Source organism: Scyliorhinus canicula, chromosome 10, assembly GCF_902713615.1.
Source record: "Scyliorhinus canicula chromosome 10, sScyCan1.1, whole genome shotgun sequence".
NCBI classification, from domain to species: Eukaryota; Metazoa; Chordata; class Chondrichthyes; order Carcharhiniformes; family Scyliorhinidae; genus Scyliorhinus; species Scyliorhinus canicula.
The window spans coordinates 170,147,123-170,166,959 of NC_052155.1; the positions used below are offsets into that span (position 1 = coordinate 170,147,123).

Here is a 19,837-nt window from a genome sequence, read left to right on the forward strand (position 1 = left end):
GTCCATAAGCCCCCCCCGCGGTATATCGCGAACCGCGGTATTGCGGAGCGCGGTATAACGGGGGACTACTGTATTAATGATTTAGATGAGGGAACAAAATGTCGTATCTCCAAATTTGCAGATGACACCAAGTTGGGTGGGAGGGTGAGCTGTGCGGAGGATGCAGAGATCCTTCAGTGTGATTTGGAAAACAAGGCGGCAGACTATTATCTGAATGGCCATAAATTAGGAGAGGGGGATGTGCAACAAGACCTGGGTGTATACCAGTCACCGAAGGCAAGAATGCAGGTGCAGCAGGGGGTAAAGAAGGCAAATGGTATGCTGGCCTTCACTGCAAAAGGATGAGAATACAGCAGCAGGGATGTCGTGCTGCAATTATATGGGGCCTTGGTGAAGCCACACCTGGAATATCGTGTGCAGTTTTGGTTTCCTTATCTGTGGAAGGAAGGATGTTCCAGCTGGAAAGGGAGTGCAAAGGTTTACCAGACTGATTCCTGGGATGGCAGGACTGATGTACAAGGAGAGATGGAATTGGTTAGGACTGTACGCTGGAGTTCAGAAGAATGGGGGGGGGGGGGGAACTATAACATTCTAACAGGACTGGACAGGGTAGATGCAAGAAGGATGTTCCTGAGGGTGGATGTGTCCACAACCAGGGGTCACAGTCTGAGCATACGGGGTAGTCCATGTCGAAGAAATTTCTTCACCCAGGGAATGGTGAGCCTGTGGAATCCGTTACCAGGAAGTAGTTTGAGTCCAAAAAATTGTATGGCTTCAAGAAGCAGTTAGATATAGCACTGAGGTGAAGGGGATGAAAAGATAGGAGGGAAAAGCAGGATTATGCTATTGAGTTAGATGATCAGCCATGATCATATAGAATGGCGGAGCGGGCTTGAAGGGCCGAATGGCCTCCTCCTGCTCCTATTGTATTCAATGTTTCTATGTCTGTTCGAAGATAACACTGAGGACAGAAGGGATAGCAGTGGTAGAATGTGGTCCCATATGATATATGGAGTGAACTATAGCTGTGGTAGAATGTCTGAAGGCTATGGATTTAAGGCTCCTTCACACGGCTCCAGCAAATGAGGCGAGTTGAATGGATACCACTACTTCAATCCTATCTAGCTGGTTATAGAGAAAAGCATCTATAGGACAATATCCTATACGCAAATGCAGTCAGAGATGGGAGCTGTGTGTCACTAGACAAGAATATAGAACAATTAGCATCACCCTTCCAGGCCACTGGGATCAAGTACTGTTCATGACAATTATCCAGTTTTTCAAAGTGCAGTATTTTAGAATTTTAAACTTGGTCTCTTTGGGAAACATTTTTCAGATTGCAGCATAATTTTCAAGTGTAATTCTGCGGTAAATGAATTTTGTTTTTCTAAAGCTGAATTTCCATTAAACGTGCAGCTAACTTCCCAAAGTAGTTTATGCTTATATCTGGGCTTTTGAAATACACAAGGTATATTCTATTTGCAAGCTTTGCACAATGCCGGCTTAATCATTCATTCAGCACACCCAAAGGTGAGTGAACGACCAAATTATGATGTCAGTGAATGCCTGTGCTGACTATACAAACTGAATAGTCACAGTAAATGCACAGAGTTCCAGATTTAGATCAGGAATGATTGATGTAGTCTGGTAAAATCAGGTCTTTATTCTTAGGACAAGTAGAACAGTATCGAAGGGCACCTGTTTCTCTCATTATTATATGGATCCAAATGTAGGGGTTGGGAATTGGTCACATGAAGCAAATGAAATGCCAAAGTGATACATATCCAAGTGGCACAAGCCATCTCACCTTGATGTCTACAATGCCTTGTGCAGGCAACCATCAGTATCAAAGGGCGCGATTCTCCGCACTCACGACGGGGCGGAGAATAGCGGGCGGCGCAAGTTTTTACGGCGACGCTGGTCCGACGCCCTCCCGCTATTCTCCCCCCCCCCACGCCCGCCCCCCGACACGAATCGCTGCTCGCCGTTTTTTTTACGGCGAGCAGCGATTCTCCCCTGGCCGATGGGCCGATTTCCAAGGCCTTTACGGCCGTTTTCACGAATTTTAATACACCTGCTATACAAGTTCGTGAAAACGGCGGCAAAGTGCCGTTCTGCACAACCATGCCACCGATTGGCACGGCCGCACCACGGCCGTGCCAGGGGTGGCATGGGACCGCGATCAGTGGGCACCAATCGTGGGCAGCGGGTCCGATTCCCGCGTATTCTTTCTCCCTCCGCCGCCCCGCAGGATAAGTCCGCGGGGCGGCTGAGGGGCATTACGGACCGCGCATGCGCGGGTCTGACGCATATGCGCGGATGACGTCATCCGCGCATGCGCGGGTTGGAGTCGTCCAATCCGCGCATGCGCGGCTGACGTCATCATATGCGTCAGCCGTCGCTAACTTTGGCGCGCGGGCTTAGCGAAATTCATTAAGCCCGCGATGCCGTAGTTCACGGGGCCGCGATGCTCGCCCCGACCAGGGAGCAGAATCGGGTCCCGGGAGGGGGCGCGGAGGCCGCCGTGAAACACGGCCGGTTTCGTGGCAGCCTTCACGACTCTCCGCCTTTGCGGAGAATTGCGCCCAAAGTTTCTTGTGGAATCTGACCTAATGCAAAACAGACAGATGATATATCAAATAGAATCAATTTACACAGCCAGATCAAACACAAATGAGTCTGATTAAAGTCAAGACCCTGACTAACAGTTACAAGAACTTAAGTCATGCTGTTGGTTTTTTCTTCTTTTTCTCTGGGCTTTATTTGAAGGACAAATAGGCTCCCAGGGGTCCTGACCAACATTCCTCCCAATCAACACCAATTAAAATCAATTATGTTTAACTGGAAAATGACTGTTATAGTCCAAAGAGTCATGTCCATGAAGTGCTTTAAGATGTTTATCTATACAAGTATGTTTTGCTGAAGTTCTTTTTAGAGAATTTAAAAAACTATTTCCTATTCAAAATAGAAATTCTTCAAAAAGAGCTGCATGGTGGCACAGTGGTTAGCAGTGCTGTCTCAGCACCAGGTTTGATTCCAGTCTTAGGTCTGTGTGGAGATTGCACAGGTTCCCTTCAGGTGCTCTGGTTTCCTCCCAGTTCAAAGATGTGCAGGTTAGGTGGATTGGCCGTGCCCCGTGTCCAAAGTATTCGGTGGGGTTACAGGGATAGGGCCTAGGATGGTTTCAGGAGGGTCGGTGCAGACTTGATAGGCCGAATAACCTCCTTCTGCACTGTTAGGATTCTATGATTAGCCTATTTCGGGGGCCCATGGATCCTGGTCTGCAATATCTCTTTAATTAAACAGGATAGCTATGAAAGGATACAATTAACAGGGGGTATATAGCATGCTTCATACAACATGTTTACCACCACCTTCTCAGGGAAAATTAGGGATGGGCAGTAAGTGCTGGTCCAGCCAGTGATGCCCATTTCCCACAAATGATTTTAAAAACTATAGATTTGTAATCAGGATCTAATATACTGTAAATCCTATTAGACTTCATCTAAAATGATCTTTAATTTTGCTTAATAGCAACTGGTTATTGTACAAAGAGATCTACTTCCTGCCAAGTGTTATTCTTGGAAATCCTGCATCAAGTACAAGGCAGTGTAAGGGGGAATAGTTTCGGTGATTTACGGGATTATTTTGGAAGAGGAGAAGGTGCCGCTGGAAGGGATCAAGGCAAAGTGGGAGGAAGAGTTGGGAGAGGGTATGGAGGAGGGGTTCTGGTGTGAGGTGCTCCAGAGAGTGAACACCTCCACCTCCTGTGCGAGGTTGGGGCTGATACAGCTGAAGGTGGTATATAGAGCACATCTTACAAGGGCAAGGATGAGCTGGCTCTTTGAGGGGGTAGAAGATGTACGTGAACGTTGCGGGGGGGGGGGGGGGGGGGGGGGGGGGGAGCGTAAACCACATTCATATGTTTTGGTCCTGTCCAAAGCTGGAGGATTACTGGAAGGAGGTGTTTCGGGTAATCTGTAAAGTGGTGACCCGAGCCTTGGGAGGCCATATTCGGGGTGTCAGACCAGCCGGGGTTGGAAACGGGTGCGGAGGCAGATGTTGTAGCCTTCGCCTCGTTGATCGCCCAAAGGTGGATCTTGGTAGGGTGGATATCAACCTTGCCACCCTGTGCCCTGGCATGACAGGGGCACCTGCCAGAATTCTTGACTCTTGGCGAAGGTTAAATTTGAACTGAGGGGAAGGATGGAGGGGTTCTACAATTCATGGGCGTTATTCATTATGCACTTTCTTACCGGGGGAGCGGGGGGGGGGGGGGGGGGGGGGGGTTTAATTCCTCAAGTTTGAGAATAAGATTTATAATGTTCCTCTAGCAACATTGTGATCCTTGAAAGCTAAAGGACAAACCAACACAAAGAAATCAAGCACTCTGAACATGCAAGTGGACTGGATTCCACATACCAGCACATTCAAAATTAACAGCTTGGTTTGTACGATTGTACTTTAGCAATAAAATGTGGGCTGTGTAAAGACAACATCATTTTTGTGTTGAACATCAATTGGCGAAATAATCTGACTTAAAAAACAGATTGTGCAGAGATTTAATTTTCTGCATCCTGGACTGAAAAACATTAATCTTCAATTAACAGGTAAGTGATTCACATTACTGTCATACTTTACATGTCCCAGCATGAATTAGGACGAAGAGGTGCTCAGAAGTATCGTTGGTCCCAAGTTTCCCTTATCCTACAGACAGAGCAAGAGCAGAATAGAGCTGCTTTTGTGGCAATCCATCATATGCTTTTTTTCCCTGTTCATGCTGCTTCTTTTTGCTCCACAAGCTTCTGTCCATGGGCCATATCTGCCTAGTAAAAAGAATCAATGCTATATTATTGGTTAACCACACAGAAATTAATAGCCTAGGTATAAAGCATGAATGGACAAATCTGTAGACAGCGACCATTAGAAAGAACATAGAGGTTTTGACTGCTTGTATTCCAGTTGACGTACTCGGAAGAGTATTTGATTTAATAATGCAAGTACAGTTTGATATTAAAATTCAAAGGATACCAAATGTATGCATCGTTGGTAATACCCATATAAATTAAAGTAATAAATCTAGCCCAGACTGACAAGCAATTATGCTAACTAAAATGGAGATTAATGTAAATATGTTTCAGTTCTCAAGGCAATATGCCTCACCATCAACAATCAAACAAGCTACAAAAATATGACAGATGAGTAGAAACGATAAAGGTCACTGATTGTTTCCGGGATACTCTTCCTATTAGAATAATAGCACTATATTTTGTAATTACTCCACCTGATTTACCAGTACACGGAGCATTGGAATCAGCTGCATCGCCCTGGCAAATACAGTTTAAAGCAAAGCTTGAAAATAGGGACAAAATTGAAGCACTGTAATGAATTAGGATTGATGAAACTAAAGACCTACAACCATCCTCTGCCCTTTTATTCCTCCATTTCTAGCTTCTTGTTCACAAAGAACCACTCTTACTTTCCCCTCCTTGGATTTAGTACTAGTGTTTTAAAAAAAAGATCTCGAGTACCTGAATGCTTTCCTGTGTTAAACGAACTAAATGCATGCACATTGTTGTTAAGATGCATTCTCTTCCAGTCGTTTGTCATTTCGCAAAATTGTTCCATAGAAATTAAAGGTCCTTGGCAAACCATTGCAACTAGAGCTATATCCTCTTCCCCCCCCCCATCTCCATATCAGTGAACACAAACCCAGAATCTACACTGTAGGGTTGCAAGAGATATCAAGGCAGTACAGTTTTTAACAACAACTTTTTAACAGGGGCAGCACGGTAGCATTGTGGATAGCACAATTGCTTCACAGCTCCAGGGTCCCAGGTTCAATTCCGGCTTGGGTCACTGTCTGTGCGGAGTCTGCACATTCTCCCCGTGTGTGCGTGGGTTTCCTCCGGGTGCTCCGGTTTCCTCCCACAGTCCAAAGATGTGCAGGTTAGGTGGATTGGCCATGATAAATTGCCCTTAGTGTCCAAAATTGCCCTTAGTGTTGGGTGGGGTTACTGGGTTATGAGGATAGGTGGAGGTATTGACCTTGGGTAGGGTGCTCTTTCCAGGAGCCAGTGCAGACTCGATGGGCCGAACATCCTCCTTCTGCACTGTAAATTCTATGATTCTATGATTTAAACATTGGGGGCCAGGTGCAATGTGCACCCCTTTGAAAACCAATTAGGCTGATATTCTCTCTCTTTAACACAATCAATCAACGAAGGTGTAAGGGTACAAAATCAAAGTGACAAACAAATTCACAATAAAAAACACAAACTAAGACCCAAACACTAACTAAACCCCCTAACAGCTGACAGTGTCCAGATCCTTAAAAAAACCATAAGGAAATAAAAGAAAATGAGTTGCCGTCTAACATAGAAGGCCATTCAGCCCTTCGAGCCTGCTTCGCCATTCATTATGATCATAACTGACCAGCAAGTTCAATGGCTTGATCCCAAGAGCTATATCTAATTCCTTCTTGAAATTACACAAGGTTTTGGCCTCAACTACTTTGTGCGGTAGTAAATTCCACAGATTCACCACCCTCTGGATGAAGACATTTCTCCTCACCTCAGTCCCAAAAGATTTACCCCTTATTCTCAAACTATGACCCCTAGTTCTGGACTCCCCCACCATCAGGAACATTCTCTGAATCTACCCTGTATAATCCTGTTAGAAAGATCAACTCTCACTCCTATACTAATATAATCCTAACCGACTTAGTTGCTCCTCATGTGACTGTCCTGCCATCCCATAAAATCAGCCTGGTAAACCTTTGCTGCACTCCTCCATAGGAAGAACATCCTTCCTCAGAGAAGGACACCAAACCGCACACAATACTCCAGGTGTGGCCTAACCAATGCCTAAGACTGACAAATCACCCCCATACAAATAGATCTCCACAATATTCCAATTTCCCTTGCCTTCTAGGTCCAAGCCAGAGGAAAGAGGCGATTGTTACAAATAGAGCTAGAGAGGACCGGGGGAATAAAGGTGCTGCCGAAACAGTTTCCAAATCCTGAGGGATGAAATCACCACCGGATTGGAGGAGAATCTAGCAGGAGGGAAGGGCAGTGGTGCAGTAATTATTTAAAAAAAGAGTGGAGGTAATGCAAATGGAATTGGGGGTCGCTAATCGACAGAAAAACGTTTTGGATGTTCGCAGCCCAATAGAAATCTGAGAGAGCCAAGCCTCCCGCCCACCTGCCCAAATGAAAGCAGAAATCAATTTGTAACTGTATGAAAAAGGATTTGGGCAAAAAAAATACAAAAAATTAAGTGAGGTCTAATTTTGGGCCAACTGGACCCCCCAAATAACAAACAAGTATTGGAAAGTCAGAAAGGTAATGAGCTAAAAACTGAACTCCGCGACCATAAGGGGAGAGTTCACCAGAAATCTCAATCTCCCAAGAATCTCAAATAGATATTCCCATTCCACCCCATCAAAGCATCTAGAGATACTATTAAGCATCTAGAGATACTATAACCCCAGGCTGGGGTTCTGGGTCAGAGGAAATGAATAACATGCAACACACAATTGTCAGCCCTTGAAAACCTGTTTCATCCTTCGAAATTATACCTGGGAGGCAAGGCTCCAGCCGGATCACCAGGACCTTAGTTGGCAGCTTTGTGTCAGTATGAACCGCACTCTTCTGGGTCCCTCAAGGAGCAAAGAAGTAGAGGCTTGAGCGAGGGTCAGAGGCAATGAACCCCGAGACAATGAGTCACTAAACACATCCAATATTAAGGATATGAGCTGTTGAGAATTTTTTTTTAAATTAACCGGGGAGCCTTCAGGGCTCTGCCAGGTTGCATCAGCCCAAAACATAATGGGGAAGCCAATTCGCACTCTTGCCCACCACATTAGCCAAGATTGATTTATCTGCAGGGGGCTCAGACTTATACAGGTCGCAGTATTAAGATCTAAAAGCTGCATTGATCTAGAGAGTGTCCCGAGGCGGGATTGCTGCCCCTATTGCTCTCACGTGAGACTGATTGCCTTTCAGCTGCTGATGAGCTAGAGGACAACTGGCCTTTTCCTTAAGCTCAAAAATGTACCTCTGGGGCGTTGTAACTGACACAGCCTTGCCAGCACAGCTCGAACTGGGTCTGAAATCTTTTCCCGTTTACCAGTAGCTTCAGAGTAGGATCAAGTGAGTTTTGGAGATCTGCCTCTAGGATAGAATCCACCAGGGAACCACAAACAATATAACAGCCATTGGGATTGGCTACTTGTGAGGAGAATTCAATTCTTATTAATTATAATTGCTGTATCCCTGCCATTAAAACTGGAGTGAAAAACCATTAAAAAACCTGTCGAACCCTTGTGTATCCTGATCTGGTCCTTGATATGCAAGTGGGTTTCCTGCAACAGGACAACAGAGTTTAGGTTCTTAAGATGGGCAAATCCCCTCAGTTTTACTGAGCCATTCAGACCCCAAACATTCCAGGTAACCAAACGAATTAGAGGTCTCCCACCACTCCTTAATCTGGAGTCAGCCATTCCCAAAGGGAAATACCAGACAATCCCAAGGTGAAGAAATCCACCAAGAGCCAAGTCAGATGGCTGGACAAGAGGACCCACAGACACAGTCAACAAATTAAAACCCCCTCCCTCCCCATCTCAACAACACCATATTGAAACAGTTAAAAAAAAAGCCCTATCCCAAAACTACAGGTAACAGAACACCAATTATATGCTCTTCAAGGTCATTCACAGACTGTTGTGAAGAGTTGCAGAAAACCCTCATCGCAAGGACTTCCGGTGGCAATGATGTGCTGAGCGGATGGACATCAGGTGCATCTCCTCCCAGTTGGACCCAACATAGGGAAAATGTTTTTGGACGTAAAAGCCATCTAAAATTCCCCCAAACGAAAGGCATCAATAGCGCGAGAAGAGAAGAAGCCCGCACACAGCAGCTCGAGGGGGTGGCGAGAAGGCAGAGGCAGGAGCAGAGGAAAGGGGCAGGAGCAATGGGCAGACGGACTAGTGGCCCCACGAGGCGGAGGCTCAGGCGAATCACGAGGGAAAAGATCGGCGACCCGAACGGCGGAGCTGGAGCGGACAATGATATTCACCCCCCCCCCCCCCCCCCCTACCTCTACACAGGGGGACAGATGGAGGAACGTTTTTAAAAAAGGAACTGGCCACTATGAAGGAAGCTATCAAGACGGAGTTCCAGGGATGATGGAGGCGGCAATAGCCACCCTTCAGCCATGTTGAATAATTGTTTCAGTAGAGGAAGAGGTCAGTATTCTGGACATCAAGGTGACTAATATTGAACCAGTGAAGGAAATAACACAAACGGAAATAACACGCAAAAACACAGGGTGAAGAAATGACACTGAATCGTGGCAAATCTCCAGAAACATAGGCATTTTAGGCTTTTAAAAGGCGAGATAGTGGTGAGCAACTTGCAGGGTTTGGAGTGCAGCCCACAAGGCATTTCATTGACAGTTGCCCACATGCAGGGTTGCCACATTCTACTCTCCTGCCCACAGTTTTTCTACTGGTATGACCGAAGTGATAGGCAGGCAAATCAAGGGTGCATGCTGATTCCACACAATACTAAGGGTGAGGCGTGCACTCCCTCTGCTTCAGGGTGAAAATGCTCTTCAAAAATGATTAGGTGTTTTCTATAACTTGTTACAAAATATTCAGCACGTACTAAGGTATTTAATGATTATGGGGTTGTTGTTAGTGAACAAGCCTGATCCCGGGGCCCACTGAGGAAGGCCACTCATGTATAAAAGCAAATTACTGCGGATGCTGGAATCTGAAACGAAAGGGAAAATGCTGGAAAATCTCAGCAGGTCTGGCAGCATCTGTAGGGAGAGAAAAGAGCTAACGTTTTGGGTCCGATGTGTCCCACTCTCCCTTCACTGAAGGGAGAACATTACAGATGCCCTGACTATAATTTCCTAACGTTCTCATTCAAGGGCTGCACAGTTTTGTCCCACCTCCCTGTCCCTCAGCTCTCCAGGTAGCAGTAGACAACAAGTAGGTTTAAAAAAAAAAGTATATATTTGTTAAAAACAGGAACATATTCCAACTAGATTAAGTTTGTGAACTAACAGGGCGAGGGAAACAGGGGGAGGGGGTAGAAAGAGAAGCAAGAGAATAGACTGGAGAGTTGGGGGGGGGGAAAAGGCAGCAAAAGTTCTAAGGAAAGATCAAAGATCGAAGAGGGACAAATAGAACAGCTTGAACAGAATCTTCATTTTTGGCCATCAGCAGTGTTGCTAAATGAATCAAAGTAAAACTGGTGGGTGCATTGCAGACATCTTCTCTCTACTCCGTTCCACTGTTCCCACCTGCTTCAAGACCACTATCATATTGGAGCCAAAGAAAAACCAGACAACCTGCCAGTGGCCTTGACATCTACCATGATGAAGTGCTTCAGGAGACACCAACTCCATACTCCCAGAATGCCTTGATCGACTGCAATTCACATACATAGAACATAGAACAGTACAGCACAGAACAGGCCCTTCGGCCCTCGATGTTGTGCCGAGCAATGATAACCCTACTCAAACCCACGTATCCACCCTATACCCGTAACCCAACAACCCCCCCCTTAACCTTACATTTTAGGACACTACGGGCAATTTAGCATGGCCAATCCACCTAACCCGCACATCTTTGGACTGTGGGAGGAAACCGGAGCACCCGGAGGAAACCCACGCACACACGGGGAGGACGTGCAGACTCCGCACAGACAATGACCCAGCCGGGAATCGAACCTGGGACCCTAGAGCTGTGAAGCATTTATGCTAACCACCATGCTACCGTGCCACCACAACCGGCCCACAGCAGATGCCATCTTCCCGGCCCTACACTCATCCCTAGAGCATCTCAACAAAAAATATCCCTGGAGCATCTCGAGAAAAAGAACTCCTACGTCAAGACTCCTAGTCATGACTTCAGCTCAGCCTTCAACACCATAATCCCAGCCAAACTCATATCAAAACTCCAAAACCTAGGACTTGGCTCCTCCTGCTGCAACTGGATCATCAACTTCCTGACTCATAAGATCATAATCAGCAAGGATAAACAACAGCAACTCCTCCACGACAATGTGTCAGAGTACAGGAGGGAGATAGAGAATCCAGTGGCGTGGCACAATGACAACAATCTCTCCATCAATGGCAGCAAAACGAAGCTGGTCATTGATTTCAGGAAGCAAAGTATTTATACACACTCCTGCCTGAATCAATGGTGCTGAGGTGGAGATGGTTGACAGCTTCAAATTCCTAGGTATGCACATCAACAATCTGTCCTGGTTCACTCACACTGACACTACGACCAAGACAGCACCTATACTTCCTCAGGAAACTTGGCATATCCACATTGACTCTACAGATGCACTACTGAAAACATCCAATCTAGGGCAGCATGATGGCGCAGTGGTTAGCACTGCCGTCTCACGGCGCCAAGGTCTCAGGTTCGATCCCGGCTTTGGGTCACTGTCCATATGGAATTTGCACATTCTCCTGTGTTTGCGTGGGTTTCGCCCCCGCAACCCAAAGACATGCAGGGTAGGTGGATTGGTCATGCTACATTGCCCCTTAATTGGAAAAATGAAGTGGGTACTCTAAATTTATCAAAAAAAACCCCAAAAGAACGCATCCCATCTGGCTATATCGCAGCCCAAGACCGTGAGAATCTACAGAACATCGTGAACACAGCCCAGTCCATCGCACAAACCCGCTTACCACTCCCGGTGCCTCGAGAAAGCAGGCAGCATAATCAAAGAGCCCTCCCACCCGGGTTATTCTCTCTTCTATCGGGCAGGAGATACAAAAGTCTGAGAGAACACGCACTAACAGATTCAAAAACATCTTTTTCCTTGCTGTTACCAGACTCCTGAATGACCCTCTTATAGACGATCTCTCCACGTTGTTCCCTTCACGCCGTAACAGATTCAAAAGCATCTTCTTCCCCGCTGTTACCAGACTCCTGAAAGACCCAAGGACTGAACCGATCTATCCACGCATCCTCTCTACTGAGTAGCACGGCCCACTGTCTATGTTATGTATTTATCGTATGTTCTATGTTCTCGTGTATGGAGCGATCTGTCTGAACTGTACAGAGAACATAGAACAATACTTTTCACTGTACCTTGGTACATGTGACAAATTCAGGTGGCACAGACATGCACAGCTGACCAGGTTCAGTTCTTATGGATCACAATCCTAGCCCCTAGTATCACAAGTCAGAACATGCAGATCGCGAGTGGAGCATCTTCTGCCCCCCAACTTGCAGTTTCTACAACTTCATGAAAATACCATTTGCACACGATGGCAAGTCAGCCATAAAGATATAGATCAATGGTAATGAGAAGAAAATGACAAGCACAAGAACGTTGGACATTTAACAGGTGCAGCATTTTTGACTAATCTTTCTTAATCTCAGAAGGACTGGAGGATACCATAAATGCCAAAGCACAGCTCGGCAGCTTGGAAAAAAAACTAATATAGAAACTTCAAAAGTGAGCCTATGATCCAACACACATTCCTAAAAACATTGGGCAAGAATTTAATGCAGCGAGCGAACAAATGACACTTTTCATCTAACCCTTGCCCATTTAATTTCCACGTGTTTTGGTATGGCAAGCTGAAAAAGTGAAATAGTGCAGTGCTCCCCACAGCACACCCAACATTTGTGCTAAAAGAGCAATAGATTAGATTAGACTGAACCAACCCTCCTTGTGGAGATTGATGGAGGAGGGCATTTAATCAGGCAGGACGATCAGAGCTGGGACCCCACCTCCTTCCTGCCACTGCCTCAATGAAGTTAATTGCCTGTGGTGCACAAGCAAATAGAATTTACAGTGCAGAAGGAGGCCATTCGGCCCATCAAGTCTGTGCCAGCTCTTGGAAAGAGCACCCTACCCAAGGTCAACACCTCCACCCTATCCCCATAACCCAGTAACCCCACCTAACACTAAGGGCAATTTTGGACACTAAGGGCAATTTATCATGGCCAATCCACCTAACCCGCACATCTTTAGACTGTGGGAGGAAACCGGAGCACCCGGAGGAAACCCACGCACACACAGGGAGAACGTGCAGACTCCACACAGAAAGTGACCCAGTGACTGAACCTGGGACCCTGGAGCTGTGAAGCAATTGTGCTAACCACCATGCTACCGTGCTGCCCTATAATTCCAGTGCCCCCCATCCTGTCGCTGCTAGAATCTCAGCAGACAGACATTCTCCCCGTGTCTGCGTGGGTCTCACCCCACAACCCAAAGATGTGCAGGGTAGGTGGAGTGGCCAAGAAAATGGCCGCTTATTGGAAAAAATTTTAAAAAGAAATTCACTCAGCAAGCAGTTGCGTGTAGTAAAGAAGGGCTCTCTTGCCACTGATTGGCCAGTAGCTCTTGAGTCCTGCAACCCTATATCCTGAAGAAGTCCTGCTCCTGCCGCCAGTTAAGTGCTGCCACCCCCCCCCCCCCCCCCCCCCCCCCACCCAGCCCCAAATGAAGCAATGCAGGGCTCTCCAGACAGCAGGCCAAGCCCCTTGCCCACTCTATAAATTCAAATCCAGGTGATATGGGTATGCACAGCTGACCAGGTTCAGATTGAAACATGCAGATCGAGAGTGGAGCATCTTCTCCGACTCAACTATTAGATACTGCTTGCTGTTTCTGGAAAGGCATTGGCATATTTGGGATAGCAACTGCCAGATAGATATTTAATCATGCAGTTGCCCTCATCCAGTTTGAGAAATTTACACATGAAATAATGTAATTTAACAGTAAATTCTGGTCAGCCGACAGAACCAGAAGATGAAAAGTTTGTCAATTACTGGAGATTGAAAGCTTTGTCGGTAAAAATGCAAGGAATTTTTGAGACATCGTGATATTTCTAATAACTGGAGATAATGCAGGAATCTGCAGTTCACATGTTATAAACTGCAGCTATTAATAATCCTGTGAACAAAGAGATTATAGCCTTGAAGTTAGCTCATCAAGAAATAAACTACTAATTACGGCAAGACAGCTGCTGCACGTTACTGGAGTGTTCCCACTATTTTAGGGCGGCGCTGCTGCCTCACGGCACCGAGGACCCGGGTTCGAATCCCGGCCCCGGGTCACTGTCTGTGTGGTGTTTGCACATTCTCCCCGTGTCTGCGTGGGTCTCACCCCCACAACCCAAAGATGTGCAAGGAGGTGGATTGGCCACGCTAAATTGGAAAAAAAATAATTGGGCACTAAATTTTTTTATTAAATGTACTATTTTTACAAGAATCATACAACAGGACACAGGATCATCCTTTGCAGAAAGTACATATAACACATTCCCTCAAACCTTTCCCAATTAACTTAATATAACTAAATGTAAATGGAGGCATGGAATCAGACAGAACTCTGACCATTGGCCTTCGCATCAAAGCACCAATCCAATTACAGTTCTGATTGTACCGTTATTAAAATACATAAGCATGGCACCACAAAGCAGGAGGATGTGCCCTGTGCTCCTGATTATTCAGAGGCACCTTCTGAAAAGTGCAAGTGTGGGTGACTCGCCGACAATTTCTTCCCAGAGAATAGTGGCAATATGCAAGCTAAGGGTCTCGGCTGCTGCCCCGCCACAATTCATTAGTGGGGTGACAAATCACAGGCTGGGAGTAAAGAAGCAAAGAATAATGCCACTGGCTATATTCGCACAAAAGTTATTTGAGTGATGCACAGGAAGGCGAGAAGTACTTGCAAACATTCAGTTCAGTAGCCAGTACAGTAGCTCGAGAAAATAGAAGCACTTGCCTATTTTAAACAGAGGTAAAGCTGTAGGAAATATGTCAAATGTAATGCATGTCACAGGCACATGCAAATAGCAAAGAAAGGAGCACCAAGATTGTGTAAAAAAATACGAGACGCCCATCATGTCTATGCCAGCTATAAAAAAAATCTATGTAATGCCGAATCCCTATTTAAGCTCTTTTGTGTCATAGTAAAGCAAATTCACCATAGTTCCAGATCACCATAGGCTGCTTTCCCCCTTGTGAGGGGGGGGGGGGGGGGGGGGGGGGGTAGCTGACTGGTGGTGATTTAACCACAACACCTCAGGTGAGGGAAAAGGTTGAGAAGGCAGGCCTTTATCAATAACCATAGCCGCTATGGGAACCTACGCTGCTGGCTTTACTCTGCATCACAAGCCAGCTCTCCAGCCAACTGAGCTAAACCAGCCCCCTTTTGTGTCATAAGCTACAAGGCTAAGAATCTTCCAAGTGCATAGCAAGGTGATGACATTTTCTACCTCTATGGTCTTCCCAGCTGGTGGGTTCTAATCTAGACCCCACCACTCTGGGTGAAGGATTGCTCCATCTTTCATTTTTTTCTGCAATTACTTTAAACCTGTCGGGCGAGATTCTCCGCAAATGCGGAGAATCGTAAAGGCTGCCGGGGGACAGGCCGTGAACCACGGCAGCCTTCACGCCCACGTCCGGGGCCGATTCCCCCCCCCCCCAGGCGGGGCTAGGAGCGCGGCCCCGAGCGTCACGGCGGCGCGGCCTTGACGACAGTCGTCAAGGCCGCACGTCAAGCGTCACGCCGGCTGACGCAGCCAATGACGTCGGCCGCGCATGCGCAGGTTGGACAATGCCGTAAAAAACGGCGAGCGGCGATTCGTGGCATGGGTCGGGCGTGGGGGGGGGAGAATAGCGGGAGGGCGTGAAAAATGTTGGGAGGCCCTCCCGCTATTCTCCCACCTGGCGTGGGGGGCGGAGAATCGCGCCCCATTCCTGGTTATTGACCTCACTAGAGGAAAGACCCACCATCAATTGTAAAGCAAACAACCCTAGCCTATCAAGCTTTTCCTCAACAGCTAAAATTCTCCAGCCCCGGCAACCTTGGGAATTTCCTCCAACGCCTTCGCTGCATCACATCCTTCCGACAATTCAGTGTCCAGAGCTGTACTCTGATCTAATGTTTTAGATAATTCTAGCATAATCTCACTGCTCTGAGATTCTAGGTTTCAACTAATAAAAGGAAGTATCTCTTTGCCTCAGTTACCAATTTACTCATCCTGCTGCCTTCAGGGACCTGTGAAGATGCATGCAGATAATGGGAATGTAAATATTTTGAAGTACAAAATGCTATGGGGCAACATAGAACTTACGATGCAGAAGGAGACCACATTCGGTCCATAGAGTCTGCACCAGTCCTTGGAAAGAGCGCCCCACAGCTCCACTCTATCCCCGTAACACCAAGCAACAACAAATCAGACTACAGAAGGAAGGGAAATAGATCACTTCATTGCATGGTGTACCAAAAACAACCTCTCTAAAAACTGGAAAGACCAAGGAACTGATCATCGACTTCAGGAAGCGTAGCACGACACACACTCCCATCTGCATCAATGGCTCCGAAGTAGAGATGGTCGATAGCTTTAAGTTCCTGGGGGTCACGATCACCAGTCTTTCCTGGTCCACCCACATTGATGTAACAGTCAAGAAAGCCCAACAAGTCTCTACTTCCGACAGAAGCTAAAGAAATTTGGCATGTCTTCGTCAACTCTCACAAACTTCTACAGATGTGCCATAGAGAGCATCCTATCCGGCTGCATCACAGCTTGGTATGGTAACTGCTTGGCCCAAGATCGTAAGAAACTGCAGAGTGTGCTGAACTCAGCCCAACACATCACACAAGCTTGCCATCCACCCATCGATTCTGTATACACCTCCCGCTGCCTCAGAAAGGCAGACAGCATGGTCAGAGACCCCTCATACTCAAGCTTTGCCCTCTTCCAGACCCTCCATCAGGCAGAAGATACAGAAGTCTGAAGAACGACACAACAGCTGCTAGACTCATCAACGACTCTGCCTTGGACTGATCTGTTCCCTGTAAGAAGACTTTTCAAGACGCCCTCCGCTGCTCTTAACTGTAACCAATCACCATTTGTTGATGCACCACTGTCAATATATTGTGTCGATTATTCTTTTGTCTATTATGTACGTTCCCTTGGCCGCAGAAAAACACTCCACTGTACTCCGGTACATGTGACAATAAATATCAATCAATCAAATCAATAAATCAGTAGCCCCACCTCCTCTATGGACACCAAGGGCAATTTAGCCTGGCCAATCCACCCAACCTGCACGTCTTTGGACTGCGGGAAGAAACCGGAGCACCCGGAGGAAACCCACGCAGACGCGGAGAGAACGTGCAGACTCTGCACAGACAGCGGCCCAAGCCAGGAATTGAACCTGGGATCCTGGCGCTGTGAAGCAACTGTGCTAACCGCTGTGCTGTCCATGGTACTAGTTAGTGCAAGCAAAACTCCAGCTATAGACAATAAATAGCTTCATTTTGTGCCTTGAACCATGACCTATTGTGTAAAGCTGACTTTATTCGGCACGTAGACTTCCCATTACCTAATGCAGCGCTCAAAAGTATCAATAGGACATCTGGAGACCTTCAATTTGCTGATTCACTTTCCAGCAGATAATAGGCATCTGTGAATAAAGAAAAAAAAATTACATATAATTTGAAAGCTAGCATTTATAAAACAATTCCCAAATCATTTGAAATGCCACATCCAGTGCTTACACACAATTGGAGAGCTATGTAAATGAATAGCTAGTTTTGGGGTGATTTATAGCACAGGTCATTTAGCCCAGCATCCATGCCAGCGGAGTAATCCAAACACTCCCATTCCTCCACCAGATAAAAGCAAATTACTGCGGATGCTGAAATCTGAAACCAAAAAGGGAAAATGCTGGAAAATCTCAGCAGGTCTGGCAACATCTGTAGGGAGTGGAAAGAGCCAACGTTTCAAGTCCAGATGACCCTTTGCCCTCCAATATCCCCACATCACACTAAAACAGACTTCGACACAAATATCTACCTCAAGAACATCCCAAATCTGCTGTTATATATTTAAGACAAGGTGACAATTCAGTAATGTATCACCAGGAGCTACGCTCAACCCATGCAAATTCCTTCCCACCTTTCCAAGCATAGAACACTCAAAAAAACAAGTGTGGGCATCAGAAATGTGAACTATATGTGACTTAAATTAGATCACTGAACAAAATTAAAGATTAAAATAGGTCTTACTTGAACAGATCCCTTTGTCTCAAAAGTATTCACAATCCCCAATGCTCCCAGATTCCCAAAGGGATACATTTCTTTATTAGCAGAGACAGAGAGCAAGGAGATTATGCCAGAACCACATAAAACACTAACCCAGCATTCCTGGTTACCCTGAAAAGATCACCTTTTGGAGTGATGGCTTTGAAAAAGAATAACTCAACTGGCCTGATATGAAGTCTGAGGGAGTTTGAAGAGTCAACCAAAGCTTGGGGTCGGCAGGCCACACATTGGCCAGAATGGACAAGTGGCCACTGTAGGACACTGGCAAACCAGATGGGCACAGCAAGAAGTCTGACAACACCAGGTTAAAGGTTTATTTGGAACCACGAGCATTCGGAGATTAGCCAGGACACCAGTCTTGGGAATGAATTCTACATTAGCTCAGAAAATCAAGTTTTTGGCGGAATGCATTGGGTTACACTTTCACAGTAGAATTTAAAGAAAAACAACGTCACAGGATTTGCAGGAGTTCAATGCTGGCCATCTAAATCCGTTGATCACCGCTCACGTACTGGGATGGGGCAGGGGATCTGCGCAAACTCCGACCCCGCGCCACCCAGGCTCGGGACCAACCGAAGCGCCTTCCATATAAGGAGCGCGCGACCCCGCCTGCGTTCAAACCCGCCAATCACACCCTTCGCAGGACTCGTCATCCCTTTGACCGGCCGAGTGGAGGAGACGCGCGCGAGGAAGTAACGGCTCAATCCGCCATCTTGTCTTGTCTTGTCTTGGCTGGATGGGATGGAATGGGATGAGATGGAAGAGTCATTTGGAGTTGAAGGTGATAATGGTGCTTAAGCTTTCGACAAATTGTGTTCGTTTTTAAAAAAAATTCCCTGGGAAGAATGGGACATGATTTGTAAACCGAGAGAGTAAACGAGCAATTACAGGGCAGAAAAGGGCCATTCAGCCGAACGAGTCTGTGCTGGTTTTGATGTCACACTTGCCTTTCTTCATTGCACCCATTAGTACCTTTTATTGGGCTTAAACCCATTAGTATCTGTGGTGAACGTATTGCATTAACCATTCACCATGTATGTCACTGTATCACGCTGTTGCCCATGAGGGCTCCACCTATGGACCATTGTAAGATGTTACATAGAATGTATCATGTTGGTGCCTTTGTGGGCTCCGCCCCTTGAGGGGAGGTATAAAGAGCAGCTGCCCTGTAGGCGGCTCTCAGTAGCAGAGCAGTCACAGGCAGGCACTGTTCTAGTCGATTAAAGCCACAGTTTACATCTACACTCTGTTTCGCGTGAATTAATGGTCGCATCAATTTTATTGACTAAAACACCACTATGGAATCGGCCCTCAAACCTGACTGACTGGAACTCGACCCACAAAAGGCGGAGGCGAAAGGGATTTTCTCACACTGGCTCCGCTGTTTCTAGGCCTACCTCGCCACCTCCTCCTCGCCTTCCGTCTCCGACAATCGGAAGCTGAGCCTCCTCCACGCCCGGGTGAGCCATCGAAACTTTGTCTAACTCGAGGAAGCCTCCACCTACGCAGACGCCCTCGCGATGTTGAAGCGACTATATATAAGGCCAGTGAACGAGATGTACGCGCGGCACCTCCTCACTACTCGCCGCCAATGCCCCGGGGAATCGCTGGAGGAGTACCTACGCAACCTCAAAGTCCTTGCGCAAAGTTGCAACTACCAGGCCGTTACAGCCACTCAACATATTGACCTCGCCGTCCGGGACGCCTATGTGGCTGGAATCAGTTCCAACTAC

At 46.7% G+C, this 19,837-nt stretch overlaps 1 long non-coding RNA gene across 1 annotated transcript; it reads right to left on the minus strand.

Annotated features, from left to right (window-relative positions):
* Positions 1-4,618: 4,618 nt before the first annotated feature.
* Positions 4,619-18,639, minus strand: LOC119972969. Its single transcript, XR_005462204.1, has 3 exons — positions 18,560-18,639; positions 17,384-17,464; positions 4,619-4,826 (listed from the first exon to the last, which is right to left on the minus strand). It is a non-coding gene; the product is annotated as an uncharacterized LOC119972969 (long non-coding RNA).
* Positions 18,640-19,837: the final 1,198 nt, after the last annotated feature.